We start from the raw sequence: 15,538 nt of genomic DNA on the forward strand, positions 1-15,538 counted from the left end.
CAGGGTTTTGACTGCCATATGAGTTCTGTTATACTCACAGACACCATTCAAACAGTTTTAGAAACTTTAGGGTGTTTTCTATCCAAATCAAACAATTATATGCATATTCTAGTTATTGGGCAGGAGTAGTAACCAGATTAAATCGGGTACATTTTTTATCCGGCCGTGCAAATACTGCCCCCTATCCCCAACAGGTTTTAATCCCATAGAAAATCTGTGGAGGGAGCTGAAGGTTCGAGTTGCCAAATGTCAGCCTCGAAACCTTAATGACTTGGAGAAGATCTGCAAAGAGGAGTAGGACAAAATCCCTCCTGAGATGTGTGCAACCCTGGTGGCCAACTACAAGAAACATCTGACCTCTGTGTTTGCCAACAAGGGTTTTGCCACCAAGTACTAAGTCATGATTTGCAGAGGGGTCAAATACTTATTTCCATCTTTAAAATGCTAATAATTTATTACTTTTTTGACATGCGTTTTTCTGGATTTTTTGTTGTTATTCTGTCTCTCACTGTTCAAATAAAAATACCATTAAAATTATAGACTGATCATTTCTTTGTCAGTGGGCAAACGTACAAAATCAACAGAGGATCAAATACTTTTTTCCCTCACTGTACAAGTTTGATAATAAGGCACATGAAAGTTCACTTGTTCGAGAAGGCATTTCTGCCCAAAAACACATTTTGATAATAACATATTTTTTTACGTTCAAACGGCTCTCCTGTAAAGTCGTGACTTGCGACATACGCCTAGTTTCCTGAATTGGGTCACATATTGTGTTCCTTATCTAAGACAAGAGAAAATCAAGGAGATAATACTTGGACACCACACCAAAACAGAAATAGACTGGCTCCAGGATCACATGAAACAACAACTCACCCTGCAAAAGCAGAATAAATGGACAACATTCTACAAACAGCTTGACAAAGATTCCAACCCACACACCTTCTGGTAGACAATACAGACTATTAATGGAAACAGAAAGAGCAACACAATATCCACACTAAGGTCCCAAGGTCAACCCATAGAGAATAATGAAGAAAAGGTCATACTGTTCAAAAACCATCTACAAAATCTGCACTCCTGCCCCAACAACCCCAACTTTGACCCAGAATGGAAAACAATTGTAGAAAGAGAAATACAAAAATCAACCCCACTCACCTGTCATCTGTCACAGACCTCTCTCCTGGCTCCAGCAGACCACCAACTCATTTATGCTGTAACAATCACATACACACCACTCACCTGTCATCTGACACAGACCTCTCTCCTGGCTCCAGCAGACCACCAACTCATCCATGCTGTAACAATCACAAACACACCACTCACCTGTCATCTGACACAAACCTCTCTCCTGGCTCCAGCAGACCACCAACTCATCCATGCTGTAACAATCACAAACACACCACTCACCTGTCATCCGACACAGACCTCTCTCCTGGCTCCAGCAGACCACCAACTCATCCATGCTGTAACTATCACAAACACACCACTCACCTGTCATCTGACACAGACCTCTCTCCTGGCTCCAGCAGACCACCAACTCATCCATGCTGTAACAATCACAAACACACCACTCACCTGTCATCCGACACAGACCTCTCTCCTGGCTCCAGCAGATCACCAACTCATCCATGCTGTAACAATTACAAACACACCACTCACCTGTCAAATTAAAAGAAAAGCACCTGGAAAAGACAACATTGACACCATACTACTAAAACTAGCACCTGATGAACACCTGCACCTCCTCTCCAACCTCTTCACCTTATGTTTCAACTTCCCACAACCCTGGAAAACAGCAGTCTTCACCATGATCCACAAATCTGACAAACCCAAAAGAATGTTTCAAGCTATCGCCCAATCAGCCTTCTCAGCCATGTGGGGAAAATATTTGAAAGAGTACTCACCTCCAGAATAAGCTGCCATGTAGAAGACACGGACGGGCCTTCATGGAGTAGTCCAGGAAAGCTTCTGAAGAAATAGATCAACAACAGGCAATATTTTAAAAGTATCAGAAGACATTTTAAGATTTGTTTAAATAAAGAAAAAACTCTTGTTGTTTTCCTTTGTCGTAGAAAAGGAATTTGATCAAATGTGGCACAACAAGACCACTCCACAGACTAGCAGATAACAACCTCCAGCTCCCACACTCAATCAGAAACATCCTCACAAGCTTCCTCCATAACTGTCAAAACAAAGTCAAGGTCTCCACAGCCACCTCTTCACCATTCAGCTCAGAAGCTGGAGTCCCCCAAGGCGCAGTCCGAAACCCACTTCTATTCATAATCTACATCTCAGACATGTACAGTACTACTCCCAACTCTCTGTTGGACAGGAAGCACAATTGGAAAATTACTTCTGCTACTGAAGCAGCTACAAGTGTCCACACCTTGCCTCCAAAAAAACTCCCTATAGAACAGATAGAACGTGGTCAAACGTGTGAAACTAAACCCTAAAAAAGCACAGTGTGTCTTATTCACCAGAAAAACAAAACCTCAAACCAAAGAAACCCTCAAATTGTAAAATGAAACATTAAAAATAGAAAAAGAAGCCAAGTACCTGAAAGGTTATATTTTCAGAGCAACAAGTTGTGCATGACCCATATTGTGAACATCGAGAGAGAATGGCAGGAGAGGATGAATCACTTAAAAGCACTTTGTGGAAGGAAACACTGAGCAGCACATGGAAGTGTATTTTAGCTATGTCAGATCACTCTTTGAACACACACTACCCGCCTGGATCACAGCCGCCACACCACAAATTAACCAACTGCAAGGAATCCAGAATCGAGCAGTAAAACTGGCATTCAGATTACCTCCACTTATGCACATCACTAACTGATATCTCCATCAGATTTCTGGAATCAAAACCATCAAAGACAGACAAGCAATAATAATAATGATAATCATAATAATCATCATCATCATCATAATCATAATAATAATAATGATAATAATAGTCATAAGCATCCTGACTGGTTGCATCACTGCCTGGTACGGCAACTGCTCGGCCTCTGACCGCAAGGCACTACAGAGGGTAGTGCGTACAGCCCAGTACATCACTGGGGCCAAGCTGCCTGCCATCCAGGACCTCTACACCAGGCGGTGTCAGAGGAAGGCCCTAAAAATTGTCAAAGACCCCAGCCACCCCAGTCATAGACTGTTCTCTCTACTACCGCATGGCAAGCAGTACCGGAGTGCCAAGTCTAGGACAAAAAGGCTTCTCAACCGTTTTTACCGCCAAGTCATAAGACTCCTGAACAGGTAATCAAATGGCTACCCGGACTATTTGCATTGTGTGCCCCCCCAACCCCTCTTTTTACGCTGCTGCTACTCTCTGTTTATCATATGCATAGTCACTTTAACTATATATTAATATACATACTACCTCAATTGGGCCGACCAACCAGTGTTCCCGCACATTGGCTACACGGGCTATCTGCATTGTGTCCCACCCACCACCCGCCAACCCCTCTTTTACGCTACTGCTACTCTCTGTTCATCATATATGCATAGTCACTTTCACCATATCTACATGTACATACTACCTCAATCAGCCTGACTAACCGGTGTCTGTATATAGCCTCGCTACTTTTATAGCCTCGGTACTGTATATAGCCTGTCTTTTTACTGTTGTTTTATTTCTTTACCTACCTATTGTTCACCAAATAGCTTTTTTGCACTATTGGTTAGAGCCTGTAAGTAAGCATTTCACTGTAAGGTCTACACCTGTTGTACTCAGGGCACGTGACAAATAAACTTTGATTTGATTTAACTTAATCATAATAATAGGACAGACATATTAAAACAAAGCTTTCCACAACCCATCACTCAAGAAAACGGTACAAGAAGCACAATAGGCCACCAAAATACCTCTGTCAATCATTCTCCAGTCAAAGCTAGGCTGATACAAACACAACCTTACATCCCACACAACATCAACATACCTCACTTACTGTACAGGATAACCCCAACCCAATTAAGATGTAAGACAATATATCCCCTACCCACAACCCTTACATTAATCCGGGTCCGTACCTCCCCCCACTCCACTTATTAAATATTGCTGACTATTGGCATCTACAAACAGTTCTTTATACTTTTTCAATTACTATTTTAACTTCTCTCCTACTAAATACTACAGGTTATGGAAAACAGGCTCTTTTAGTATTTCTCCAGTAGGTTTTCTGAAGGAGAAAGCCTTAACTTCTATGTCAAAGATAATCAAGCAAAAACACTACAGTAAATACTACAATAATGTCCACAAAATTCACTACATGAATCACTACATCTGCAGAAACACTACATAAATTACTGTAGTACATACTGAAGTTTTCTTTTACTACAGTATTTATACTGTAGTTAACTGTAAATACTAACATATACTACAGTAAATACCACAGTATTCAATGTAGTGTTTTTGTAGACTTTAGTCCGCAAAAACACTACACTGAATACTATAATATTTACAGTATACCATAGTATACTATATTATTTCTGTATGATAGCCTATGTGAGTATGAGGATATGTGGTAGGTGTGTGAGTAATGGCATGCCTTTCCTTCACTTTCCCTTGTTCCTAATGCTGACATCCACCAACCATTACTGCTCTGCATTTTTAACATCCCAAACATTCCAAATTCCCACATGAAATATTCCTAACCATTCAGCCTTTCAGAAGCAACCAGGGTCAAGAGCCATGCCAGAGGGGAAGACCACATCTTACCCATCAGGGATCTTCCTTTCCTCAACCCTCTCCAATCCCATCCATCGTTCCATCCTCCCCTCTCTTAGTGGTCTGCTGTTTTTATGTAAAGCTTTACAATGAGCAGAATGACAGAGTTGAGAGGATGGAGGATGGAAAGAAAGGGGGGTGAGGATGGAGAGGATGAGGAAGGAGAGAAAGGTGGGGAGAGGATGGAGAGGATGGAGAAAAAGAAAGGGGGAGAGGATGGAGGATGGAGGATGGAGAGAAAGAAAGGGGGAGAGGATGGAGAGAAAGAAAGGATGGAGGATGGAGAGAAAGAAAGAGGGAGAAGACAGACGATGGAGAGAAAGGTGGGGAAAGGATGGAGGATGGAGAGAAAAAAAGAGGGGAGAGGATGGAGGATGGAGTGAAAGAAAGAGAGGATAGAGGAAGGAGAGGAAGAAAGAGGGAGAGGATGGAGGATGGAGTGAAAGAAAGAGAGGATGGAGGAAGGAGAAGAAGGTGGGGAGAGGATGGAGGATGGAGAGAAAGGGGGAGAGGATGGAGGAAGGAGAAAAAGGGGGAGAGGATGGAGGATAGAGAGAAAGGGGGAGAGGATGGAGGAAGGAGAGGAAGGTGGGGAGAGGATGGAGGAAGGAGAGAAAGGGGGAGAGGATGTAGGATGGAATGGTTCTGAGAAATGACAACGTACTCAACTAGAACTAAAGTGACCTGACCTTTAAGATGGAAAAAAATATCAATATTAAGCAAAGAAAACAGTTGTTACTTCATTTAAATAATGTATTTTTCATGTACATTTTTCCCCTCTAGTGAGACAGCAAAATGCTTTTATGAAAACCAAGTGTATTTTTTTATAGCAAATCTACATAATGTACTCTGTCAGGTTTAAATCAGACATGTAGCGAAGACAGGGGGAGTGGGACTCTATTGTGGCACTAAATAACTTTGTATTCATAAGGATTAGTTCACCTTAACTAATGTAGAGTACATTGTGACGGACAGGTTCTCTTTAATCTCCTGAATGCTTTTATACACGACTGTCCTATGTGGATAACTGTTCACTACGGACTGAAGGAGCCCACTGGGCACAGACGTTAATTTAACGTCTACTCCACGTTGGTTCAATGACATTTCATTGAAATGACATGGAAACAACGTTGATTCAACCAGTGTGTGCCCAGTGGGAGGGCTGTGGAAGCTTTCTCAGGTTAAATAGTCTGACTGACAGAGGGAATGAGTCTCTCTTTGATGTTATGACGCAGACATTTCCTTTTGTGTCTATATGATGGGTACTGAGCGAACACTGAGCCTTTTCATCTCATTCCGACTGTCAGGCTGTGAAGTACTGCATGATTTCAAACCAATCTGAAGGTGTTAAGTGTCCATAGATGTTAGAAATTGCCCTATGTTTGGCATCTGAGTGTGTGCCCCGGTCTGGAGTCTCCAGGGGATGACTTGGCTAAACCGACCTGATCTGGAATCTCCAGGGGATGACTTGGCTAAGCTGACCTGGTCTTGAATCTCCATAACAGAATACAACGTGCTGTGTCCTGGGGGGGGTCCATTGGGGCATATAAGTATTCAGACCATCAACAGCTGAGACTGACCTAAGGATTGAGCACAGCAGATGGGGTTTAACTCTGCATAGCAGATAGCAAAGCCAGGAGGGACACAAACACACACACACTCTCTCACACACACACACACACACACACACACACACACACACACACACACACACACACACACACACACACACACACACACACACACACACACACACACACACATACACGTACAAGAGAGCCAAACATGGTTTATCATCATGCATGGGTAGTGTGTCACTACCTCCCTCCCGTCTGGGCTGAGACACATAGATTATCTGACCTGTTGGGGCTAGGGGGCAGTATTGAGAATTTTGAAAAAAATATGTGGCCATTTTTAACTGCCTCCTACACCAACTCAGAAACTAGGATATGCATATTATTAACAGATTTGGATAGAAAACACTGAATTTTCTAAAACTGTTTGAATGGTGTCTGTAAGTATAACAAACCTCATATGGCAGGCAAAAACCTGAGAAAAATACAACCAGGAAATGAGAATTTTGTGGCTGTACTATATTCGAGTCATTGCTAATAGATCACACAGTGACAAAGGATTCATTTCGCACTTCCTACGGCTTCCACTAGATGTCAACGATCTTTATAAAGTTGTTTGAAGCGTCTATGATGAACAGAGACCGGATGACAAGGAAGAGAAGTTGACGTCCCTGGGATGTCGTCACTTCATTATTGCGCGCACCTGCGCATGCATGTGAGGCGAGGCATTTATCAAAAACGGTTTTCAAGACATAGGAGACACAGGAGAGGTCGGGTTGAAATATTACTGATGTTTTACGTTAAAAATTGCCCTAAAGATTGATGCTAAACAACGTTTGACATGTTTGAACGAACGTAAATAGATTTTTTTTTTAACTTTTCGTCGTGACTTCCCCCCCCCGTCCTACTTTTGAGGAGCCTACTGAACGCCTAACAACATGGAACAATTTGGAGTTATTTGGACATAAATTATGAACTTTGTCAAAAGAAACCACATTTGTTGTGGACCTGGGATTCCTGGAAGTGCCTTCTGATGGAGATAATCAAAGGTAAGGGATTATTAACAATAGTATTTTTGATATTAGATGGTGCTAACCTATATATCCTAGCCTATTGTTCTTAGCATGTTCTTAGCATAGGACCCCGTTTATTGCAAAGTGTGATTTCCCAGTAAAGTTATTTTGAAATCTGGCAATGCAGTAGAATTTACGAGATGTTAATCTATAATTCTTTGAATGACAATATTATAATTTACCAATGTTTTCGAATAGTACTTTTGTAAATTGTAACCTGATTTACTGGAAGCATTTGAGGGAGAAAAAAAATTCTGCCACTGTAAAATGCTGTTTTTGGATATAAATATGAACTTGATGGAACAAAAATGCATGTATTGTATAACATAATGTCCTAGGAGTGTCATCTGAGGAAGATTGTCAAAGGTTAGTGCATAATTTTAGCTGGTTTTCTGCTTTTGGTGACGCCTGTCCTTGAATTGAAAATTGATGTTTGTACTTTTTTGGCTATGTACTGTCCTAACGTAATCTAACTTTATGCTTTCGCCGTAAAGCCTCTTTGAAAATCGAACAATGTGGTTAGATTAAGGAGATGTTTATCTTTTAAATGGTGTAAAATAGTTGATTGTTTGAGAAATAGAAATTATTAGATTTTTGATGTTTTGAATTTCCCGCCTTGCTAGCAATCCCAACTGGGGGATTAAGGCTACCCCCTAGCCCCAACATTAAATAGCTCCATAAATCACTAAATCAATTTAATCAATCTATCACATCATGTATTTTACTGTACACACCTCATGACATTATTTACATGAACCTGACCACACAGTAAATAGAAGCCCATTCACAGGTAAGCATTATGCAAAAAGCAGCATTGCCACACGCCAGATATACAGTGCATTTCGGGAAAGTATTCAGACCTTTTGACTTTTTCCACATTTTGTTACGTTACAGCTTTAATATAAAATGGATTAAACTGTTTTTTTCCATCATCAATCTACACACAATACCCCGTACTAAAAAACAAAAACAGGTTTTTCATTTTTTTTTCTAATTTATTAAAAATAAAAAACTTAAATACCACATTTAAATAAGTATTCAGACCATTTACTCAGTACTTTGTTGAAGCAACTTTGACAGTGATTACAGCATCGAGTCTTCTTGGGTATGATACTATAAGCTCGGCACACCTGTATTTGGGGAGTTTCTCTCATTCTTCTCTGCAGATCCACTCAAGCTCTGTCGGGTTGGATGGGGAGCGTTAATGCACAGATATTTTCGGGTCTCTCCAGAGATTTTTGATCGGGTTCAAGTCCGGGCTCTGGCTGAGCCACTCAAGGACATTCAGAGACTTGTCCCGAAGCCACTCCTTGTCTTGGCTGTGTGCTTAGGGTCGTTGTCCTGTTGGAAGGTGAACCTTCAGCCCAGTCTGAGTTTATGAGCGCTCTGGAGCATGTTTTCATCAAGGTTCTCTCTGTACTTTGCTCTTTCCCTTCGATCCTGACTAGTCTCCCAGTCCCAACCACTGAAAAAAGTCCCCGCAGCATGATGCTGCAACTACCATGCTTCACCGTAGGGATGGTGCCAGGTTTCCTCCAGAGGTGACGCTTGGCTTCAGGCCAAGGAATTCAATGCTGGTTTCATCTGACCAGACAATCTTGTTTCTCATGGTCTGAGAGTCTTTAGATGCCTTTTGGTAAACTCCAAGTGGCCAGGCTTCCGTCTGGCCACTCCACCATAAAGCCCTGATTGGTGGAGTGCTGCAGAGATGGTTATCCTTCTGGAAGGTTCTCCCATCTTCACAGAGGAACTCTAGAGCTCTGTCAGAGTGACCATCGGGTTCTTGGTCACCTCCCTGACCAAGTCCCTTTCCCCCGATTGCTCAGTTTGGCCGGGTGGCCAGCTCTAAGAAGAGTCTTGTTGGTTCCAAACATGTTCCATTTAAGAATGATGGAGGCCACTGTGTTCTTGGGGACCTTCAATGCTGCATAAATGTTTTGGTACCTTTCCTCAGATCTGTGCCTCGACACAATCCTGTCTAGGAGCTCTATGGACAATTCCCGACCTCATGGTTGGGTTTTTGCTCTGACATGCGCTGTCAACTGTGGGACCTCATATAGAGAGATATGTGCCTTTCCAAATCATGTGCAATTGATAGAATTTCCCAGAGGTGAACTCCAATCAAGTTGTAAAAACATCTCAGGGATGATCAACGGAAAAAGGATGCACCAGGTCTCAATTTCAAGTCTCATAGCAAAAGGGCTGAATTCTTATGTAAATAAGGTATTTCTGTTTTTGTGTGTAGATTGCTGAGGGCGAAAGGTGGAAAAACTCAAGGGGTCTGAATGCTTTCTGAGGACACTGTATAAGATGAAGTCACTGCTGGTCCCAGAAGGATAACCTGTTATGGCTAGGGGGCAGTATTTTCACGGCCGGATAAAAAACGTACACGATTTAATCTGATTATTACTCCTGCCCAGAAACTAGAATATGCATATAATTAGTAGCTTTGGATAGAAAACACTCCAAAGTTTCTAAAACTGTTTGAATGGTGTCTGTGAGTATAACAGAACTCATTTGGCAGGACAAAACCTGAGAAGATTCTGTACAGGAAGTACCCTGTCTGACCATTTCTTGGCCTTCTTGATTATCTCTATCCAAAACAGGGGATCTCTGCTGTTACGTGACACTTCCTGCGGCTCCCATTGGCTCTCAGAAGGCGGCAAAAAGCTGAATCGTGGCTTTGCAGGCTCTGGCTGAAAAACATTAGCGCGTTTGGATAGAGGCCGGTCACAGTACTATGAGACTCAGGCTCCTGCACGAGGGGATCCCATGCTTTTATTTTCTCTCTCTTTGTACGTAAACACACTTTCCCGGTCGGAATATTATCGCTTTTTTACGAGAAAAATGGCATAAAAATTGATTTTAAACAGTGGTTGACATGCTTCGAAGTACGGTAATGGAATATTTAGAAATGTTTGGTCACGAAATGCGTCATGCGCGTGACCCTTATTTACACTTCGGATAGTGTCTTGAACGCACGAACAAAACGCCGCTATTTGGATATAACTATGGATTATTTTGAACCAAACCAACATTTGTTATTGAAGTAGCAGTCCTGGGAGTGCATTCTGACGAAGAACACCAAAGGTAATCAAACTTTTCTAATAGTAAATCGGAGTTTGGTCAGGGCTAAACTTGGTGGGTGTCAAAATAGCTAGCCTGTGATGGCCGGGATATCTACTCAGATTATTGCAAAATGTGCTTTCACAGAAAAGCTATTTTAAAATCGGAGATCTCGATTGCACAAAGGAGTTCTGTATCTATAATTCTTAAAATAATTGTTATGTTTTTTGTGAACGTTTATCGTGAGTAATTTAGTAAATTCACCGGAAGTGTTCGGTGGGAATGCTAGTTCTGAACGTCACATGCTAATGTAAAAAGCTGTTTTTTGATATAAATATGAACTTGATTGAACAAAACATGCATGTATTGTATAACATAATGTCATAGGCGTGTCATCTGATGAAGATCATTAAAGGTTAGTGCTGCCTTTAGCTGTGGTTTTGATTTTGTGACATTATATGCTAGCTTGAAAAATGGGTGTCTGATTATTTCTGGCTGGGTACTCTGCTGACATAATCTAATGTTTTGCTTTCACTGTAAAGCCTTTTTGAAATCGGACAGTGTGGTTAGATAAAGGAGAGTCTTGTCTTTAAAATGCTGTAAAATAGTCATATGTTTGAAAAATTGAAGTTTTTGTATTTTTGAGGAATTTGTAATTCGTGCCACGCCTATCATTGGATATTGGAGCAGGTGTTCCGCTAGCGGAACGTCTAGATGTAAGAGGATAACAGTTGGTGTTTCTAGGTTGTTCATGGTAGTGGTCAGATGTCTCATTAATAACTGTCTCATCATGATGTTGGAGTGTAACCAGATGTCTCACTACTAAAGGTCTCATCACGATGTTGGAGTGTAACCAGATGTCTCATTAATAACTGTCTCATCACGATGTTGGAGTGTAACCAGTTGTCTCATTAATAACTGTCTCATCACGATGTTGGAGTGTAACCAGATGTCTCATTAATAACTGTCTCATCATGATGTTGGAGTGTAACCAGATGTCTCATTAATAACTGTCTCATCATGATGTTGGAGTGTAACCAGTTGTCTCATTAATAACTGTCTCATCACAATGTTGGAGTGTAACCAGATGTCTCATTAATAACTGTCTCATCATGATGTTGGAGTGTAACCAGATGTCTCATTAATAACTGTCTCATCATGATGTTGGAGTGTAACCAGATGTCTCACTACTAAAGGTCTCATCATGATGTTGGAGTGTAACCAGATGTCTCACTACTAAAGGTCTCATCATGATGTTGGAGTGTAACCAGATGTCTCATTAATAACTGTCTCATCACGATGTTGGAGTGTAACCAGATGTAGAAGCCTCTGTGGAACAGGTTTTACATGGAACACAAAAGGGTTCTACGTGCAACCAAAAGGATTCTACCTGGAACCAAAAGGGTTCTGCTATGAGGACAGCTGAAGAACCATTTGGAACATTGAATCTACTTCTCATCAGATCTATATCGGACATTTCATGGATTACAAATAGCAAGAACAGATCACTCTGGAGTCAGATGTTAACCTCAAGAACAGATCAATCTGGAGTCAGATGTTAATAGCATGAACAGATCACTCTGGAGTCAGATGATAATAGCATGAACAGATCAATCTGGAGTCAGATGTTAATAGTAAGAACAGATCACTCTGGAGTCAGATGTTAATAGCATGAACAGATCAATAAGGAGTCAGATGTTAATAGCATGAACAGATCACTCTGGAGTCAGATGTTAATAGCATGAACAGATCACTCTGGAGTCAGATGTTAATAGCAAGAACAGATCACTCTGGAGTCAGATGTTAACCTCAAGAACAGATCACTCTGGAGTCAGATGTTAATAGCAAGAACAGATCACTCAGGAGTCAGATGTTAATAGCAAGACCAGATCACTCTGGAGTCAGATGTTAACCTCAAGAACAGATCACTCTGGAGTCAGATGTTAACCTCAAGAACAGATCACTCTAGAGTCAGATGTTATTAGCAAGAATAGATCACTCTGGAGTCAGATGTTAACCTCAAGAACAGATCACTCTGGAGTCAGATGTTAATAGTAAGAACAGATCAATCTGGAGTCAGATGTTAACCTCATGAACAGATCGATCTGGAGTCAATGTTATTAGCAAGAACAGATCACTCTGGAGTCAGATGTTAATAGTAAGAACAGATCAATCTGGAGTCAGATGTTAATAGCAAGAACAGATCAATGTGGAGTCAGATGTTAACAAATACAACAGATCACTCTGGAGTCAGATGTTAATAGTAAGAACAGATCACTCTGGAGTCAGATGTTAATAGTAAGAACAGATCACTCTGGAGTCAGATATTAATAGCGTGAACAGATCAATCTGGAGTCAGATGTTATTAGCATGAACAGATCACTCTGGAGTCAGATGTTAATAGTAAGAACAGATCACTCAGGAGTCAGATGTTAATAGCATGAACAGATCAATCTGGAGTCAGATGTTAATAGCATGAACAGATCACTCTGGAGTCAGATGTTAATAGCATGAACAGATCACTCTGGAGTCAGATGTTAATAGCAAGAACAGATCACTCTGGAGTCAGATGTTAACCTCAAGAACAGATCACTCTGGAGTCCGATGTTAATAGCAAGAACAGATCACTCTGGAGTCAGATGTTAATAGCAAGACCAGATCACTCTGGAGTCAGATGTTAACCTCAAGAACAGATCACTCTGGAGTCAGATGTTAACCTCAAGAACAGATCACTCTGGAGTCAGATGTTAATAGCATGAACAGATCACTCTGGAGTCAGATGTTAATAGCAAGAACAGATCATTCTGGAGTCAGATGTTAACCTCAAGAACAGATCACTCTGGAGTCCGATGTTAATAGCAAGAACAGATCACTCTGGAGTCAGATGTTAATAGCAAGAACAGATCACTCTGGAGTCAGATGTTAACCTCAAGAACAGATCACTCTGGAGTCAGATGTTATTAGCAAGAACAGATCAGTCTGGAGTCAGATGTTAACCTCAAGAACAGATCACTCTGGAGTCAGATGTTAATAGTAAGAACAGATCAATCTGGAGTCAGATGTTAACCTCATGAACAGATCGATCTGGAGTCAGATGTTATTAGCAAGAACAGATCACTCTGGAGTCAGATGTTAATAGTAAGAACAGATCAATCTGGAGTCAGATGTTAATAGCAAGAACAGATCAATGTGGAGTCAGATGTTAACAAATACAACAGATCACTCTGGAGTCAGATGTTATTAGCATGAACAGATCACTCTGGAGTCAGATGTTAATAGTAAGAACAGATCACTCTGGAGTCAGATGTTAATAGCATGAACAGATCAATCTGGAGTCAGATGTTATTAGAAAGAACAGATCACTCTGGAGTCAGATGTTAACCTCAAGAACAGATCCCTCTGGAGTCAGATGTTATTAGCATGAACAGATCACTCTGGAGTCAGATGTTATTAGCATGAACAGATCACTCTGGAGTCAGATGTTAATAGTAAGAACAGATCACTCAGGAGTCAGATGTTAATAGCATGAACAGATCAATCTGGAGTCAGATGTTAATAGCATGAACAGATCACTCTGGAGTCAGATGTTAATAGCATGAACAGATCACTCTGGAGTCAGATGTTAATAGCAAGAACAGATTACTCTGGAGTCAGATGTTAACCTCAAGAACAGATCACTCTGGAGTCAGATGTTAATAGCAAGAACAGATCACTCTGGAGTCAGATGTTAATAGCAAGACCAGATCACTCTGGAGTCAGATGTTAACCTCAAGAACAGATCACTCTGGAGTCAGATGTTAACCTCAAGAACAGATCACTCTGGAGTCAGATGTTAATAGCAAGAACAGATCACTCTGGAGTCAGATGTTAATAGCAAGACCAGATCACTCTGGAGTCAGATGTTAACCTCAAGAACAGATCACTCTGGAGTCAGATGTTAACCTCAAGAACAGATCACTCTGGAGTCAGATGTTATTAGCAAGAACAGATCACTCTGGAGTCAGATGGTAACCTCAAGAACAGATCACTCTGGAGTCAGATGTTAATAGTAAGAACAGATCAATCTGGAGTCAGATGTTAACCTCATGAACAGATCGATCTGGAGTCAGATGTTATTAGCAAGAACAGATCACTCTGGAGTCAGATGTTAATAGTAAGAACAGATCAATCTGGAGTCAGATGTTAATAGCAAGAACAGATCAATGTGGAGTCAGATGTTAACAAATACAACAGATCACTCTGGAGTCAGATGTTAATAGTAAGAACAGATCACTCTGGAGTCAGATGTTAATAGTAAGAACAGATCACTCTGGAGTCAGATATTAATAGCGTGAACAGATCAATCTGGAGTCAGATGTTATTAGCATGAACAGATCACTCTGGAGTCAGATGTTAATAGTAAGAACAGATCACTCTGGAGTCAGATGTTAATAGCATGAACAGATCACTCTGGAGTCAGATGTTAACCTCAAGAACAGATCCCTCTGGAGTCAGATGTTATTAGCATGAACAGATCACTCTGGAGTCAGATGTTATTAGCATGAACAGATCACTCTGGAGTCAGAACTTAATAGTAAGAACAGATCACTCTGGAGTCAGATGTTAATAGCAAGAACAGATCAATCTGGAGTCAGATGTTAACCTCAAGAACAGATCACTCTGGAGTCAGATGTTATTAGCAAGAACAGATCAATCTGGAGTCAGATGTTATTAGCATGAACAGATCACTCTGAAGTCAGATGTTAATAGCATGAACAGATCACTCTGGAGTCAGATGTTATTAGCAAGAACAGATCACTCTGGAGTCAGATGTTAATAGTAAGATCAGATCAATCTGGAGTCAGATGTTAACCTCAAGAACAGATCACTCTGGAGTCAGATGTTAATAGTAAGAACAGAACACTCTGAAGTCAGATGTTAATAGCAAGAACAGATCACTCTGGAGTCAGATGTTAATAGTAAGAACAGAACACTCTGAAGTCAGATGTTAATAGCATGAACAGATCACTCTGAAGTCAGATGTTAATAGCATGAACAGATCACTCTGGAGTCAGATGTTATTAGCAAGAACAGATCACTCTGGAGTCAGAT

General features: G+C 40.9%; 1 pseudogene; it reads left to right on the forward strand.

Moving 5' to 3' along the window:
- Positions 1-4,152: 4,152 nt before the first annotated feature.
- LOC123729371 (uncharacterized) lies at positions 4,153-4,204 on the forward strand (annotated as a pseudogene).
- Positions 4,205-15,538: the final 11,334 nt, after the last annotated feature.

Source organism: Salmo salar, chromosome 20 (assembly GCF_965601325.2).
Source record: "Salmo salar chromosome 20, fSalSal1, whole genome shotgun sequence".
Lineage (NCBI taxonomy): Eukaryota > Metazoa > Chordata > Actinopteri > Salmoniformes > Salmonidae > Salmo > Salmo salar.